This window comes from Denticeps clupeoides, chromosome 1, assembly GCF_900700375.1.
Source record: "Denticeps clupeoides chromosome 1, fDenClu1.1, whole genome shotgun sequence".
NCBI lineage: Eukaryota > Metazoa > Chordata > Actinopteri > Clupeiformes > Denticipitidae > Denticeps > Denticeps clupeoides.
Window position 1 is genome coordinate 11,091,067 of NC_041707.1, and position 16,655 is coordinate 11,107,721.

Below are 16,655 nucleotides of genomic sequence, written 5' to 3' on the forward strand. Positions count from 1 at the left end.
TTACGTCTTTTGGATGGTGAATCGTCATCCTGGAAGACAACATTTGCGTCCCTTCTGTATAAATCTGCAGTAGCCCTTCCCTCAAGGGGAAGATGTCTGGGATTAGACAACAGATTCACCACGACCCTGACCTGACTAAAAGGAAAACATCTCTTATGTTCATTACTAATAGAAAGATGTTTGTGCTGTAAATTTCTGCCATGAAGAGGAAAAATGCTTACATTTGTTTTTCAAGCAAGATGACCTTGTTATGCTGAACGTCATCAAGTTTTTTTTTTTCTTGTAGTTTCTATTTGGCAGAAAATAATGGGAATCTATAACCACAGAAATGGCATAATTCAGTAATTGAATTCAGTGTGCGTGTTCACACTGAAAATTATGGCTACTTGCAGTGCACCGTGATACCGTCAATGGAATAGAAATGAGTAGAAGGGAAGCTGGTGAACACATCATGTATTGATGATATAATTTCCATATTGTGTGAAATGGGGGGAGTCCACTCATTTTCTTAAAACAGGAACAAAATAAATGTAACTAGCAGACATGTGCTAAAGGCAAATGCAATAAGTAAAGTTGCAGTCTACTATTTCAGACAAACCTCGGTGACAATAGTAATGATATCTATGTAAGACAATACATGGTTCACACGCTGAGCTACATGGAAATGTTCTAATGCAAGCATGAGATTTCAGAGAGAGCAAAAGAGGAATCATGACTCACACCCTAGGGGTATATTAAGAAAGCATGAGTTCTATCAGCACCCTGCAGAAGCCTCCAACACTGGGGAGTAAGAGCACCAGCTCACTTTTCAACATGCAGCTTTCAGCAGGGGATATGGAACGGGGGAACTCAAAGCAAATACAAGTAAACGGGAGACACTGAAAAAAAAAAAAAAAACATGACATGGGTCATCAAGATTGAGCGCCAATGTTCCTCTAGAAAAGCAGATAAGAAAGAAAAATGAAAAAATGGAAAATATGAAGAGAGACTGATAAAATGGCCTGAGTGAGAATTTGGGGTTCTCCCAACTGAGGAAGAGCGAGAGAGGGAGAAAGAGAGAGAGAAAGCACAGGACAGGATTTGAAAGGATTAATGCATCTGAGAGCTTACAGATGAATACTGGGAACAGCTGGACAAGATAACAGGCAGAATGAAAACTAGGAATTTCACAGGTAAATAATGAGAGTTGGGAAAAGAATTGCGGGAGCTTTTTAACATTAATCGATTTTGGTAAAGTTGAGGGGTATGGAGTGGGGGATTAAGAGACTTGGAGGGTCATTGACAGCCGGCTTTCTCCCTTTAGTTACTTTGCAAAAAAACAAAAGTTTACACCAATATGGCTGAATGAATTGAATAATATTCTATTATAATCCTCATATGTCAAGGGGTAGAATTTATATTAGGCAGAAAAAAGCACAATCAGTTCTTGAGGAGGCATAAGAGCCCAATTCTGATGCTAGGCGATTGGGTCAGAGCATCTCCAAACCTGGGATTTTCTTTTTTTTTTTTTAGTTAGATCATGTAGATGGCTGGTTCATTGTGCTGGGAAACCATGGGTTCTGCATTCATGTGGGTGTTACTTTGACACATATAGCCTACCTAAACATTGCTGTACAGCTCATTATGGCTCTCTGTGGCAATGTCAGGGCTGTGGCACCCTGTGATACTGCACCCTGTGACACCGCAGAAGTCGATCAGGAATTGTTTGAGGAACATGTCAAGTTCAAGGTGTATATGTCACCTAAAAATTCCCCAGATTTCAATCTGATTACAGTTAAAATATTTTTAGGAGGCAGGAGGTTATTATAAGTGCATAAGGACCCCCAACTCTACACTGTGTCAAACAAGCAAACAATGGACCTTAGTTGGTCCAGTTGTCTTATTGTTCCTGTGAAGCAGGTACAAAATCACTCCAGAGCAGCTTTGCACTCATTGCTTAAATGTCCTTCTTTTAATTTCATAATCAACATGACCTCTGTGATGCCAAGCCCAAGCACTTTATTTAGGTTAAGCCCAAGCAGGCCCTAAACTAGAGGCCTGCATTTCTGCAGCTAGAAGTGTGTAATTGCTCTGACCGCATTAATTTGAACTGGTTGGAAGCATCATCAGCAGCACTAATGTAAAGGTCACTTCGTGCCCATGTGCCTATATTGTTTGGAGTTATTATGAAGCTGCAGAGAAATTGCCCTTTATGTGACACAATATTGAGTAATAGGTTTGTTCTAAACAGCCTTTTGCTGAAGGAATGATTTTGAGCCCAATGCACACTGCAAATGCACTAGAATTGATGCACTGTTCCATTCAATATATATCTGAATTGTTTTTCGTCTTTAAAAGAAAACTTGCCTCTAAATTAAATTTGCATTAGATGTATACATCAGATGTGTATTAGCTAATGTATATCAGATTCACAATTCGCATACAGTTACCTGCAAAAAATACCTTCTTGAATCATATTTTCCAGATTTATGAGGAAAGCCCTTTTTTTCTTTGCTCAGTCCAGGAAAGAGTACACAAACAGATGAGTACACATGTACTCTGCACTGGATGGAGGAAGCAGGCTGGAGGAGGAAAAGAGGAAAGGTAAATGCTGACAGCTGGAAGGATTTTTTCTTTTTTTTTTTAACCAGACTTTTGCCTCGCAACAGGACTTTTGCTTTAAGTGTGTAAGGTCAGTAATTTGTCTCCGAGAGATTTCTGGCTGTGTGGAAAAACAGGCTGTAGCACAGTGCTGTATTTCAATGACTCCCACTTATTTTGCTGTAGATCTCTTTGTGAAGAGGTGGGGGTGATAACTGCTCACAATTTATTCAAGACTCCATCTCCAAAGCCCTGCCAACTCACAAGAGAGTCAAAGAGTGAGACCACTAGAAGGATGCTGGAAAACAGAGGTGCGGGAACACTGGCCACAGTGAAATGAATTGTTGTATAATACAAGTTAAAAGCAACTAGGTGGTGTGCTTCTTGAAATTTAGATCATGGAGAAAACAAAGGGCAAACAAATGGCCATAAATGCTATATTGGACCTCCAGGTATGGCAATGTTTATGAACATTTATGGTAACATTTCTTATGCATCTTATCATCATCTGCAGTCCTCGACAACAATCTGCTTGACTTTCCCTGTCTTGTTGTTCTCTGGTCACCCAGTGTGTTCGACTGTCCTTTAATGTACTGAATGCTTTCCTGTTATTATATACAGTACAGGCCAAAGGTTTGGACACACCTTCTCATTCAATGTGTTTTCTTTATTTTCATGACCATTTACTTTGGTAGATTCTCACTGAAGGCATCAAAACTGTGAATGAACACATGTGGAGTTATGTACTTAACAAAAAAAAGGTGAAATGAAAACGTGTTTTATATTCTAGTTTCTTCAAAATATCCACCCTTTGCTCTGATGACTGCTTTGCACACTCTTGGCATTCTCTCAATGAGCTTCAAGAGGTCGTCACCTGAAATGGTTTTCCAACAGTCTTGAAGGAGTTCCCAGAGGTGTTTAGCACTTGTTGGCCCCTTTGCCTTCACTCTGTGGTCCAGCTCACCCCAAACCATCTGGATTGGGTTCAGGTCCGGTGACTGTGGAGGCCAGGTCTCCACTTTTTGTTAAGTACATAACTCCACATGTGCTCATTCATAGTTTTGATGCCTCCAGTGGGAATGCGGTTATTCAGAATGTAAATATGCAGGCTGGGGCTCATGTGATAATGAGATATTAATTTGTATGTTTGGTACAAATTAAACAACAGAATCTCTGGAATTTCAAAATTTCGCAATATTCTGCTCAGTTTATAAACTTTTAATCGTTTACCACTGTTTTACTTCTAGGGTGGTTTGTGGGAATGGGAGCTAAATAGTTAAGTTGAGCTTGCTGCATTATCATCATTAACGGTAATCTTCCAAAACAGTGGGCATTATTATAATTTAATCAGCAGATTGACCTTTTCAATGTGATATAAAAGCCAAGACTGCAGTACTGCTGTGTAAGCCACCACTGTGGGGCAGTTGTGGCCTAGAGGTTAAGGAAGTGGCCCCGTTCGAATCCCGTTCCGCCAAGGTGCCACTGAGTAAAAGCACTGTCCCCACACACTGCTCCCCGGGCACCTGTCATGGCTGCCCACTGCTCACTGAGGGTGATGGGTTAAAACAAAGGACACATTTCGTTGTGTGCACCGTGTGCTGTGCTGTGTATCATAATGACATTCACTTCACTTTCTCTTAAAGTGACTGCCTCGCTGCAAAACCGCAAGAAAATGATGAGCCTGCTTTGTCTTTTCATGCACAATAACTTTGATCTGGTGGGAATACTCCTATCTAACCTAAGCTGTTTTCCTCTATACATTAATAGCTTTGTTTTTGAGAGGAGTATCTGCAGTATGTGCCACAGTGACAACATGATTTGCTGTCAGAACGACACAAGGATGGTTTAACTGAACCATCTCTCCTAACATCAGAAAATAGTCAACTGTGTTTGAGCTGTAGAAATGCGCAGCTGGGATCCCCATCTGTACATCACAGCCCTGAAACAAACTCTCCACTATCCAGGGAAGCTTCCCTTCTGAGTCACAAACACCTTTTAAGTGCTAGAGCAGGTCCTCCTACAATATGTTTAAAACCTTTGTAATTAAGGCTAATTATCTCAACTGAAAGGTTTAATGCAGATGTGTTACTGATTTGCGTCTTGACATGGGCTCAGCGTCAGCTTAATTGGTGGTGCTGAGCAATTACTGTTTTTCAAAATTTCAACTTGGGCTGTGGTTCAGTTTTTTAATACTTTCTATTAAAATAATTTGAAGTGAGATATTTAACTTGCGAGGTTGTTAGTGCTTCTGCCACAGACGTGAACTGCTCCTGAAATCTCTGGTTGGAGTTTGCACGTTGCTGCCATGTGGATGTTTCTGAAGATGCTAAACTGTGAGTCAACGGGTTCAAAACGAATTAATTGAATGCAATAGAATGAAACTAAATGAGATTGGATGGATGGAATTTCTTTACTTTACTTTACTTTACTTTACTTTACTTTATTTAGCAGACACTTTTATCCAAAGCGACTTACAAGAGGAAGACACCAGCAATTCTCGTTCGATTTCTATAGAATATTGAGTTTACAAACTAAGAGCCCTGATAAGGCTCAACTTGTCAGTGAAGAGCATGCTCAGAGATTGTTAGGTGCTAGACGAAGAAAAATTATAATGTATTTATACATTTTTGTATTGTTTGTGCAATTTCTTGATAGATGGATGGAAATGGATGGAATGTTGTTGGATTGGACTGTGTGAGATTGATGTTTAACAAGTGCTTTAAAAGGACTGAGGAAATTAACATTATTATTTACTACAGGTAGCTCATAAAAACATGCCAAAACAAAGCTAACCTTTTCTAGTCACCATGTTCCACGACATTGCCTTGAGGGAGTAACCTGGAGGAAAATCCTCTGAAAGACACCTTTCAATCTGAACGTAGTGTTAAATCCCAGATGGTGATTATGCATCTCTGGAATTAATATTCAGTGCAGGTAAGTGTGCTCTAATCACTCCCAAGCTTCAGCAAAACACACCATAAATCTGCTTTGTTGGGCTATTTCTGAGATGAGCCGCAATTCCAGGGTAAATAAAGCATATATAATAGTGCGGTAAACGCTGTTCTCTGCAGTCATAAAATCATATGTGCAGCACATATGTCTGTGGAAAAAAAACACATTTCCACCACAGATTACATTTTTAACAACCATACATCTTCCAAACCCAATTATGCTGGACAGGCTCATGGGGGAGCTGGAGACACCTTTTATCACAAGGGACCCCTGGGAAGGGTGTAGGATGAAGAAAGGCACACCAGGCCAGATCAACAAATCTGCAGGTCTCTGTACCGTGGGAGGATATCAGAACACTGATGTGGGTAGAGTGCCCCCTGGCCCGGGGATTCACCTCTGACCCCTTTGATGTAAGGCATCAGTGCACCAGTGCACCACTCGCATGTTTACCCACATCTGGAACCTCTGATACTGATCATGTTCGTCTGAGTAGAATAAGTTTAGGATTTTTCTTTTCCATGGCAGACTTACATCTACTGGTCATTTGTATATTTATTACATGAACATGTAATAGAAACTGACAGTGTTTCCTGGATTGTAAAGTACAAAATACTGTACAATTCTCATGATGGAGGCAGCTTTAAACACACCTCATCTCCCTAAACATTTTTTGTCTACATCACCACTAGCCATAAATCTTTGCCGTAAACCTCAAAGAGCCTAGGTCATTCAGAGAAAACTTCTTTCCTTTTCACATCACGATTATTGTGAATGCCACATCTGCCTCAGGTTGGAACCTGGAAAAAGATGGGTCACCATAGTAACTCACTCCTGCTGGACACTGCCAGCCCACACACACACTTATGGTCAATTCAGAGTTGCAAATTCACCTAGAGCACATGCCTTTGGGTGGTGGGAGGAAACTGGAGAACCCGGAGGAAACTTGTGCAAAATACACACACAAGGTTCGAGCCGGGATTCAAAGTCATAACCTCGGAGGTGTGAGGACACAACTCTAACTACAAATTATTAACAATGGTTGTATAGAATTCTGTTCCAGTTTTTTTTTTAACGCAGCAACTCTCTAGTCACACAGAGTCTGTTTTTCACAACAAACATAACTGCATTTCAGGCCTGACTGCAGGATTTCCCAGTCTCCAAACAACAAAGTGAAGATATGATGTTTCATTCATCCAGCACAGAGCTCTCTGAATAAGCATTAGTCTGCCATGACCAACTCTGAACAAACTCTGTGTCTCCTCAGGAGAGCTCGCTGCTGCTGCGAACTACAACTGTGACTCGGAATGTTTAAGAAGCCATTGTCATATGGCCTTTAGTTTCATTGCCTTTAGTTTGCTAATCAAATGCATCGCATGAATATATGAGGTTTCCTGTGGCATAAAAGTTTTGCATGGCCACATGAGGGGCAGCTGTGTGCAAAACAACACAAAATCACCTATCAAAGGTCACAGAGTAAATTGGTGTCGGTGACAATAACATAATGAATCTCATTATGGCCTGTAATGATTTCTCCATTTGTGCAGCTCGCAGTTCATCATTACTTTATTGCTTCAGACAGACATCATGGAACATGGAACTTGTTTTTTTTTTTTTTTTTCAGAATAAATCATTATTCATTTTGATGTTTTATAAGACTCAGACACCTCACTCACCTTATATTAGTGAGTTTGCAAAGGGCTTTGCTCAGAATTGTCCTGTAACACAGATGTTAAGGCTGTATGCCAGTGGCAGTTTTTTTTTCCCCATCAGTCATCGGATGAAGACTGGATGACAGTAGTAGTACATTTACAGCATTTTTCAGACGCCCTTATCCAGAGCGACTTACAATCAGTAGTTACAGGGACAGTCCCCCTGGAGCAACGTAGGGTTAAGTGTCTTGCTCAGGGACACAATTGTAGTAAGTGGGATTTGAACCTGGGTCTTCTGGTTCATAGGCGAGTGTGTTACCCACTAGGCTACTACCACCAGGTTCAGCAGCAAAACACCCAGAGCAGATTTGAACCGGGCAAAGGAGAAAAAATATCAAGTTTCATTTTAGGGACACATTTCAATAAAGTGTGTAAAAAGTATAGTATAATTTTGACTGAATGGGAAACAAATTGACATATTGGGTTTGTAGTCTGTAGATAAAGGACTTGTTTCACAGCATTCAAATTTCTGATAAAGATCTGCTCTGGAATACCTTTTCTGGTATTCTAATACCATATGAAAAACTAAAATATTTATATACAAAATGTCATGTGACGTTTTTGTGCATTTTCAAAAATTCATTTCCATACAACCTGCACAACAAAGGACATAAAGCAACTCCTCAACATCCATAAACACAAAACTATTCTACAGGTATGTGAAGTTAGGTCCAATAATACAACAGTTCTGGGTTGTGAATATGCCTCAAATACTGTGAAGAGCTGGTGCAGACTTTTCAAACTAGGCATAGATTTAAATTGATAATTAAATCTTTCAAGGCATCAGTCTCAACATTGTCTTATTAGAGGCAAGGGGCAGTGTGGCTCTCAACCCCATGATAGTCGGGTGGGCAGAAGGCATAGTGAGAGAATCTAAGGGTGAATGAGATCAGAGTGAAAGGGAGGCACTGGGAAGGAGTAGATTCTTGAAGTCAATATGGTATTAGGTAGCCAGCCAAGCTGCAGGAGGACAGGAGTTTTGGTGATGGCACGTTCGAATGCATAGTGAACCAGTCGAGGGGTTTGTGTCCGGGGAGGATAGCATTGCAACATTCAATCAGAGCATGCAGGAGCATGGCCGAGCTGTTAGAGATGAACATAGTCCAGGCCTGGAATTTTTATTTGCTGAGAGGACACCATACAGAGAAAGTTTGATGAAACCATGATGAAATACTTCATGCCTTCATTCCAGCTTTTCCTGTGCAACACAGTTCAGATTACATTGAACTGGGGGCTGGGTCCTACAGAGGATGAAGGCTTGGCCTTCATAGAATGTGTCCTTTGACACATTCTATGTTTCTAAACTATTTTTAGACCACCTTTATTAAGCACAGTTTGAATTATTGATATCATTTTCACATAACAGTTGGTGACTACTACAGTAGTACATTGTGGAATATAGTCATAATATTACGATGATAGTAAATGTTTTGTATGATACTTTATATGATACTTATTTTAACTTTATTAACTTTATGACACATAACATGATACAGATATTCTAAATACATTTGTTTCCTAATTAATTAATTATATAATGTAAAGAGCACTGGATCTGACATAGAGGGGAAATTAACTCTAATCATTGCAGAGGTTACGTGAAACCAAAAGTCACACACTTTGGTTAGTAAAATAGATTCTAATGTCAGCCTTTTCTGCCACTATCACTTTGTAGCACAAAAACAACAGATCAAAAGGAAGCAGGAAAACTGCCAATGTATGTTTGGGAGGTGGGACTCCAGTGACAATGCAATTTACTGCTTTATGTACCTATTTCTGGTTATTAGACAATGGCTGAACTTTATTAAATCAAAATGTTTGTTTTAACTAGTTTTTAGTTATAGTTAAATGTTTTATTCCTCAGCAATATCATGAACAAGTTCTAAGCAAAGTTCACTGAGACATTTGCTGACCTCAGCAAGAACTTCACCTCAGCGTGGAGCACGCACAGAATTCACAGTGAGACAACAGGCCCGACCGTAATGGACTCATTCTGCTCCGTTCCAAGGCTGGCAGTGCATCAGTGAGCGGAAGGTGGGGGGCGTTTGTGACCTATCTTAATCTATTACCTGGCACCTGCTGCTCTGACACCACAATCAACGCTTATCACCCTCCCGCTGCGCTGCCCATCAATCACAGCCACAAGTCTTGCAGCACCTCAGGTTAAAATAAACAGGCAGTAAGCGTTTTTTTTCTCGTGTGTCTACCTATTTATTTATTTATTTGTTTGGGAGAGCAAAGACAGTGGAGACAGTGGAGAAGCGAGGCTGCTTTATGATTTTGCCCGGCTTGTGTATATTGGAAGAGGGAAATCACCATCCGACAGTGTGCTTGTGTTCAGCTGGCCGCTTCATGATTTGGGCCATGCAGTCATAAATCACGACGGAGTGATGCCTATGGGCTTGTCACAGATGGTACTGCACTAGCTGCTAAATTAATGGGCTGGTTTCAAAGCAAGAAGCAGCCGGAGAGGAGAAAGAAGAATTGTGGGAGGAGGAAGAGCAAAAGATAAATGCTTGGGGGGTGAGGGTGGGGGGGGGGGGGTGAAAAGTTTCAAGAGTAGGTTTGGCATCTACAAACAGACATGAAATATCTAAATGTTATGTATTCCTTAAGGGGCCATTTGCAAGTTGGATGAACTGCTGTTCCACTTTCGCAGAAACGGCATCTTGCTGTCCCCTCTATTCTACAAAGCTCACCTGGAAACCACATAAGTTGTATTTTGCATGCCACGTCAACACAAGAAAAGCAACTTTCCACAACGTTATATCATTTTTAATCAGTGTGTTTTTCCATCAGGATATTCCCAGAATTATTCTCAAGTTAGTTCCAACCTGTTTCCTGATAGGATAATGTCTCAAAGTGTCCCCACTCAGACACATTTCATCATTCAACCTTGACATAAACATTGACAATCATTGCTCTGTATAAGGGAGATGCAAATGTCTTCATGTTGTGTGATCAGCTGCTAAATTTCATTGGTTGGGAACAAAGAAAAAAACATTTTCACTGTAAAAGCAGCATCTTTCTCAATTTCTCAGTAACAGCCATAATCCCAGGAGTGCAGGTGGTACTATACCATTAAATTAAACAGATATAGAATGAAACTGTAGAAGCAATACTCCTCAAGTAAACCATAGTTTACTAATAGTACCCTAATAATAAACCTGCATCAAACATATTTCCAACCTGTCCATTTGTGCACGTTAGTGGCTTGTGGCTTACATTAGCAGAGAAGACAACAGTTCCTTTTGATGGTGACTTACAGGAATCATAGGTGCTAGACTTAACTGCATTTGCACGAACACAATTTCCTTTAACGGACAGGAGATTAATGCCTCAATTCCTAGCGTCAGCCTTTCGGAAAGCTCTGTGTAAATATTCCCACTGTCACATTTAACTGTCTAATTGCATTTCACTGTCCCTGTCCCACATGTCCCATGTGTCTCCAGCAGGGCTGAAAAATGGACAGATGAATTTGTTACAAAGGAAGGGGGGTAATGAATGGAGAGGCGAGCCTGGAATCACTCCAGGGATTAAAATGGTCGCAGTTCAGGCCGCATGGAGCTATGCAGTGGCCGGAAACAGTAAGTCAAATCGCAGACCCATTTGCTCCTCACTTAGAACCTCCTTTTATCTGTCTGCTTGTTTGTTTACAGCCACATACCTCAGGGCTCCAGGTCTCACCATGGCTGCATCAAGTGTATTGAACTTCCAATTGTCAGGTGAGCAATTAAACTCACAGCTATCTGCCATTCAAACAGCTTGTGTTCGTTCTTTTTTTTTTTTTTTTAAACCCCCCCACTCCACCCGAGTAGCTGATTACAGTGCACAGAGAGCCCCTTCACACATAATAAAAAGCGGCCATGGACAGATGAGGCCCAGGATTTCAGGGAGATGGAAAGCCTCCCTACAATTCCTGAGATTCAGAAAAAGGGCGGGGGAGGAAAGGGCTCCATGTAGGAAAGTCTGCTAGTGCATTGATTACAAAAGAAAATGAATAGATTGAGGGTATGGCGGATAAGCAAATCATAGCAAATGAATTGCCTGCCTTCAAAAATGCTAGTCATTCGGATGAATTGATATTCATGTAATATTAAACTCGGGAGAGTGATGAATGTGAATCCCTTTTAGGCAACATATGTAAAACTACGCTTTATACGTTGGAAAGGGCTTTTTTCCTTAAAAATGACTGTGAGGTAATTCAAATGAAACCAGGGAATCCACGCAAAATGCAAAGTATGTGCAGACAAAACTAATGAATTTGATTCCCAGTAAGGCACAATAATTCTGTTTAATTATTTTACATCAATATTTATTGATGCTTAAATGTCTGTGCAAATGCTAGAAATTGTTTATTTTTATCAATTAACAAAATGCAGTGAATGAAGAGAAGATCATTTTAAGTCTATATTTGGTGTGACCTCCCTTTTCCTTCAAAAGATTTACATTTACATTTACAGCATTATCGAATCCCGATCCGCCAAGGTGCCACTGAGGTGCCACGTCCCCACACACTGCTCCCCGGGCGCCTGTCATGGCTGGGTGATGGGTTAAATGCAGAGGACAAATTTCACTGTGTGCACCGTGTGCTGTGCTGCTGTGTATCACATGTGACAATCATTTCACTTTAAAAAAGTGTCTTGCTCAGGGACACAATGAGAACTAACCATAGATTGTCAGCGTGTGTAGGCTTCATCAAATCCTTTTTGAATCAGTCCTGATATACTCCTGCCAGTTCCCATGTATTTCGTGCACAGTTCAGTTGGCTTTTAAATGACCTTGGCCGCGACTCTTCCATAAAGATCACTTCAGGCCTGACAATAGATGGGTGTACCTGGGTCCCACTGGTTTATACCAGTTCTGAGTTCTGAGCTCTTATGATTTCAAAGGGAAATAAGCTTGATTTGTCTATTGGTCATCCTTGGCCAAACACTGCATCTGCTGCACACAATATTGCCAATTTCTTTGTGCTTCTTCAAATAAAAAAGGTCTGAGAAAGACTTTGCTGGTGCAGTATCTTGTGTTTGTTGTTGTGTCAGTTTTGCAATAGTGTATGACCTGAGGCATGAAACTGCTCCTCTGCCTCCTAAATATCTGTTTCAGTTTCTGCTTCAGTTTTGACTTATATATGAAATTCATGATCATTACCACCTGTTTCGTATGATTTCCCATTTGTTTGTTCAGTTTGTATTTGGTAAATTGTTACAAAAATTCAATTATTGCTTAGATTATTGCATAGTTTAAAGCACTTTTTCACATGTGCCCATAACTGCACACATTTAAAGTGAAAGTGAAGTGATTGTCATTTAGATACACTGCAGCACAGCACCTTAAACCTTAAACTTTAAGAAGACTTAAACAAGAAGAAACTTTAAACAAGAAGAAATGTCCATTGACAGTTCTAATGCACCCTACTTCCTCATTTTAACAATAGGTAGTGAGAAATTTTGTGTTTCTAGTGACAAAGTCCAAACCTGGCAACACCTTAAGCGAAGTGAAAGTGATTTGTCATTGTGAAACATTGCAGCACAGCACACGGTGACACAATAAAATGTGTCCTCTGCTTTTAACCCATCACCCTGGGTGAGCGGTGGGCAGCCATGAAAGGCACCTGGGGGCAGTGCTTTTCTCAGTGACACCTCAGTGGCAACTTGGCAGATAGTGATTGGAACCAGCAACCTTCTGGATGGTAGTAGCCTAGTGGGTAACACACTCACCAGAAGACCCAGGTTCAAATCCCACTTACTACACTTGTGTCCCTGAGCAAGACATTTAACCCCAAGTTGCTCCAGGGGGGGACTGTCCCTGTAACTACTGATTGTAAGTCTCTCTGATAAATGCTGATAAATAAATGCTTCTGATTATGGGGCCGCTTCCTTAACCACTAGGCCACCACTGCCCATTATGGGACTGTATTGCTCCTGTGGCTTTAATATCAGTTTCACTAACTGCTAATGCTGACCACCAGCCTAGCCATTCTTCAGCATGAATGAAGAAACTCATCCATGACTTATCTTGTCAATGAATGAAATGCAACATAAATATGTCATGCAATTGAAGAACAAGGGCAAAAGTGCACACTTCCCTTGGCCTCTTGCTTCTACTCTTTCAGCCTCACATTCATCTCCAAATGTCATTCTGAAGAACAAGTAATTATGCATTGTTGCTCTTTGTCAAGTGGCACTCAATTGTTATGGCAACCTTTCTGTTGGTTTGAATGTGGTGACATAAGAGTTACAATTATGAATTGGAGAATTTGTACTCTTTCCCTCTCTGTTATATGCATTTGCATTTGTAAGAGAAGGGGTCTGGTCAGAATGAGTAGAGTAAGTTTGTTTTCCTATCCTACCCCGTTTTGCCTTACAGGGATCCTGGGATCAGACTCTGTGGCTGACTAAGCTGAGGAAAGCCAAAGGGTGTCCCCAGGCACTGATTGAAGGAAGCAGGGTGATGGTGGCTTCAGGGGAATTTGAGATTGAACATTAAATGCGTCAGCACATTATTGTCAATGTTTTGATAGAAGAATGTGTGTTGGAAGTTCACCAGAGTGCACTAATGCAGTGAAAGGTTGTTATAATTATAGGGGCCACAGCTGGACGGGGCACATAAAACATAGCCTATTAATAGGATGTAGGCTAAAGGGGTCCATAGCAATATTCTTGCAAAGGGCCAAGCATTCATGTATGCAATCCCTGGTGGCTGCACACATGGTAGGTAACTGCAGTATAAAAGAGGGCCGTTGTTCTATTCTGTGGATTGAAAAAGCTAAACTGTTGATTAATTCTTAGCAAAATTTTCAGTGCTGAATTCCCACTAGCACAATTGATCAAATGTGCCTCCATTCATACAAGATATTATTATAAGATATTATTATTATATTATTATTTTAAGGAATTTTAAAATCGTTTCCCCCATTTCATTTGGTTTTACAAGTGTTAAACATATTTTCTGTTTTCAGTTGATTTTCCCCTGTAACTTGCATGTTGTAAATGATAGGGTCACCTCATGCCTTTAGAAGCATCTGTGAACTCAGCTAGTGTATATCTATGGTTGGTACTGTAGACAGAACAATAGATGTAGCCGACAAAGCAAGAGGCTAATGTTGTCAAAAAATATATGTGATTCTCATATACTAATCAGTTCTAAAATAGTATCAACTTTGAAATCAATTAGCACTAGTATTGATATTTAAATTACAGTTTTGCATCTGCTGGTTCACAGAAATCTAGACTACAACAATTTTCAAAAGGCATTGCAGCACTCAGTCCCACCCCATAGCAAGTACACACATATATATAAATATAAAGCATTTTATTTAAAAGTTCTCCCTCTGTAGAATCGAATATGCTATTGAGTACCATCATTAATATCAGTATCAAGTTTGAATTTCAGTATTGTGACAAGCCTACAGGTAACTGTAGGAAAAGAAAGAATACAGTTGACTGTAGGAAAGGAAAGAATACAGTTGAACTGGAGAGAAGGTATGGAACAGGGACATTCGTAAATGATAACCAGGCCATACTCTATGGGCATAGTGATGATGAGGAGGATATGGGTCTAGATGCAGACAATGCTCTTTAAAGTTCAATAATAAAAAGGTTGGCACTCTGTTGAGCAAGTTTCTGAATGCAACAAATGCAGCTTCAGAGATTGACAGCAATCAGTCCAATCTAACCATTTTGCAGTAGGACAGCACCATACCACTGAACAGTTAAGCAGTTACAAAGGGCCTGAAAGAATTCCAGTTTTTCTGACTGTGGAAGGCTGTGGGATATTTAGCAAAAGATACATCCAATTTTGTTGACTTTCTTTTAAATCTGGGGAGGTTACACTGTAATAATCAAAATGGGGTTAGAGACTCGAGGTTTGTGAATTCATGAAATGCCAAAGTACTCATATGTTTAAACAAGTCTCTGAAAGTGGGTGGGGTGAGGGAGTGCAATGAAATACTTTTACATAGTCAGCCATTCAGTCAGTTTGAGGTGGAACCTTCTACTTTACGGCAGAGGAAAAATAAGGATCTTGAAGCATTTAAAACCCCACAACTGCTGTGGCAGACAAATTAATGGCACTTCCCATTTCTTTCCAGTCGTCCCTTAGAAGAATGGACAGAGGCTAGACTGCGGTTTGATGGGGTATTCAGTGTCAGGGTTGTTCTTGTTCTTATTCGAGTCGAAAGGATGTGTCATGTATGAAAATTCTTTCATGAAAAATAAAGACAAGCCATTGTTAATTAACAACAGAGTAAGACTTCTGGCACCACATTTACTTTACTTCCAAATGTTTTGGGACAAGCTGTATTTTTTTTTTGTCTTTACTTAGGCAGGAAGGAGGCAGGAGCTTAAACATCTTCTAAGTGAAGATGCCACCCTTTATCCAAAACCCTTTTGTTAGTTCGGAGGATGTTTTATCTGAAATAATTGTGCACTTGGACTTTCATAGGCTGCTTCCTTTTTTAATCTCTTCATTCCATACAATTTCAGCAAGATGTATTTCTTGAATAATTGTTGAAGAGTTATTATATTAACATTCATACAATTAACTGAAATGCTGGGGTGGCGAAGCAGGTAAGGATGCGGACCCGTAATCAAAAGGTTGATTAGTGAACCGTCAAGGTGCCAGTGAGACACCCTTGTGCAAGGTACTGTCCCCGCACACTGATCATGGCTGCCCACTGCTCAGGGGATGGGTTAAATGCAGAGATCACATTTCACTGTGTGCACTGGGTGCTGTGCTGTGTTGTGTCACTTGTGACAATTACTTTTTCACTTTTGTGTCATCGATTGTAAATTTTTCTGAATAATGTAATTCAAACTTGGATTTTGTGTATTTAGGGTTGATGTATGTTGAAGTAATTGGACAACATTCTAAGTTTCTTTTGAGCTCTGTGCGAATACCACTGTAAGTTGTGTACATCAAGAGTGATTAATCTCTTCTCCCGGCTGCTCGCAAAGCATGAGAACTGAATGAGCCGCAGCAAGCTGAAGAACAAAAGGCATCTCACATGCTGAATTTGAATGCAAATTTCTCCGGCTCCATGTGCAGCCACACTCCTCTTCAAGCCATACCCCAGCGCGTGCAATTTAAGAACACGCCACAAACATCCACTGCGGAAATAAGGGCCCCCACAACACTCTGCACCCGGACTCACACATCCCCATCCTCACACTTCTATAACACAGATAAATATCACGACTGCAATATAACGCAGAGCCAAGAAGGCGGGGGGGGGAAGTGCCAAATTAACCATTTAATAATCTGGATTTTAGTTGTCCTGGTCCGTTTAGTCGCTGTGTTTAAAGGGGAAAAAAATGAGTCAGAAGACTAAATTTAATCACACCACATCTGCTGCGCTCCTCAAGGGAGACTGGTGGCTGTTGGAGGTGGGGGGAAGGCGACGAGACCGGCGAG

The 16,655-nt window shown here is 40.5% G+C and overlaps 1 long non-coding RNA gene across 1 annotated transcript; it reads left to right on the plus strand.

The window, feature by feature from the left end:
* Positions 1–1,069: 1,069 nt before the first annotated feature.
* Positions 1,070–2,990, plus strand: LOC114802041 (uncharacterized). The gene is made up of 3 exons (XR_003751676.1): positions 1,070–1,172; positions 2,499–2,583; positions 2,767–2,990. It is a non-coding gene; the product is annotated as an uncharacterized LOC114802041 (long non-coding RNA).
* The last annotated feature ends 13,665 nt before the right edge of the window (positions 2,991–16,655 follow it).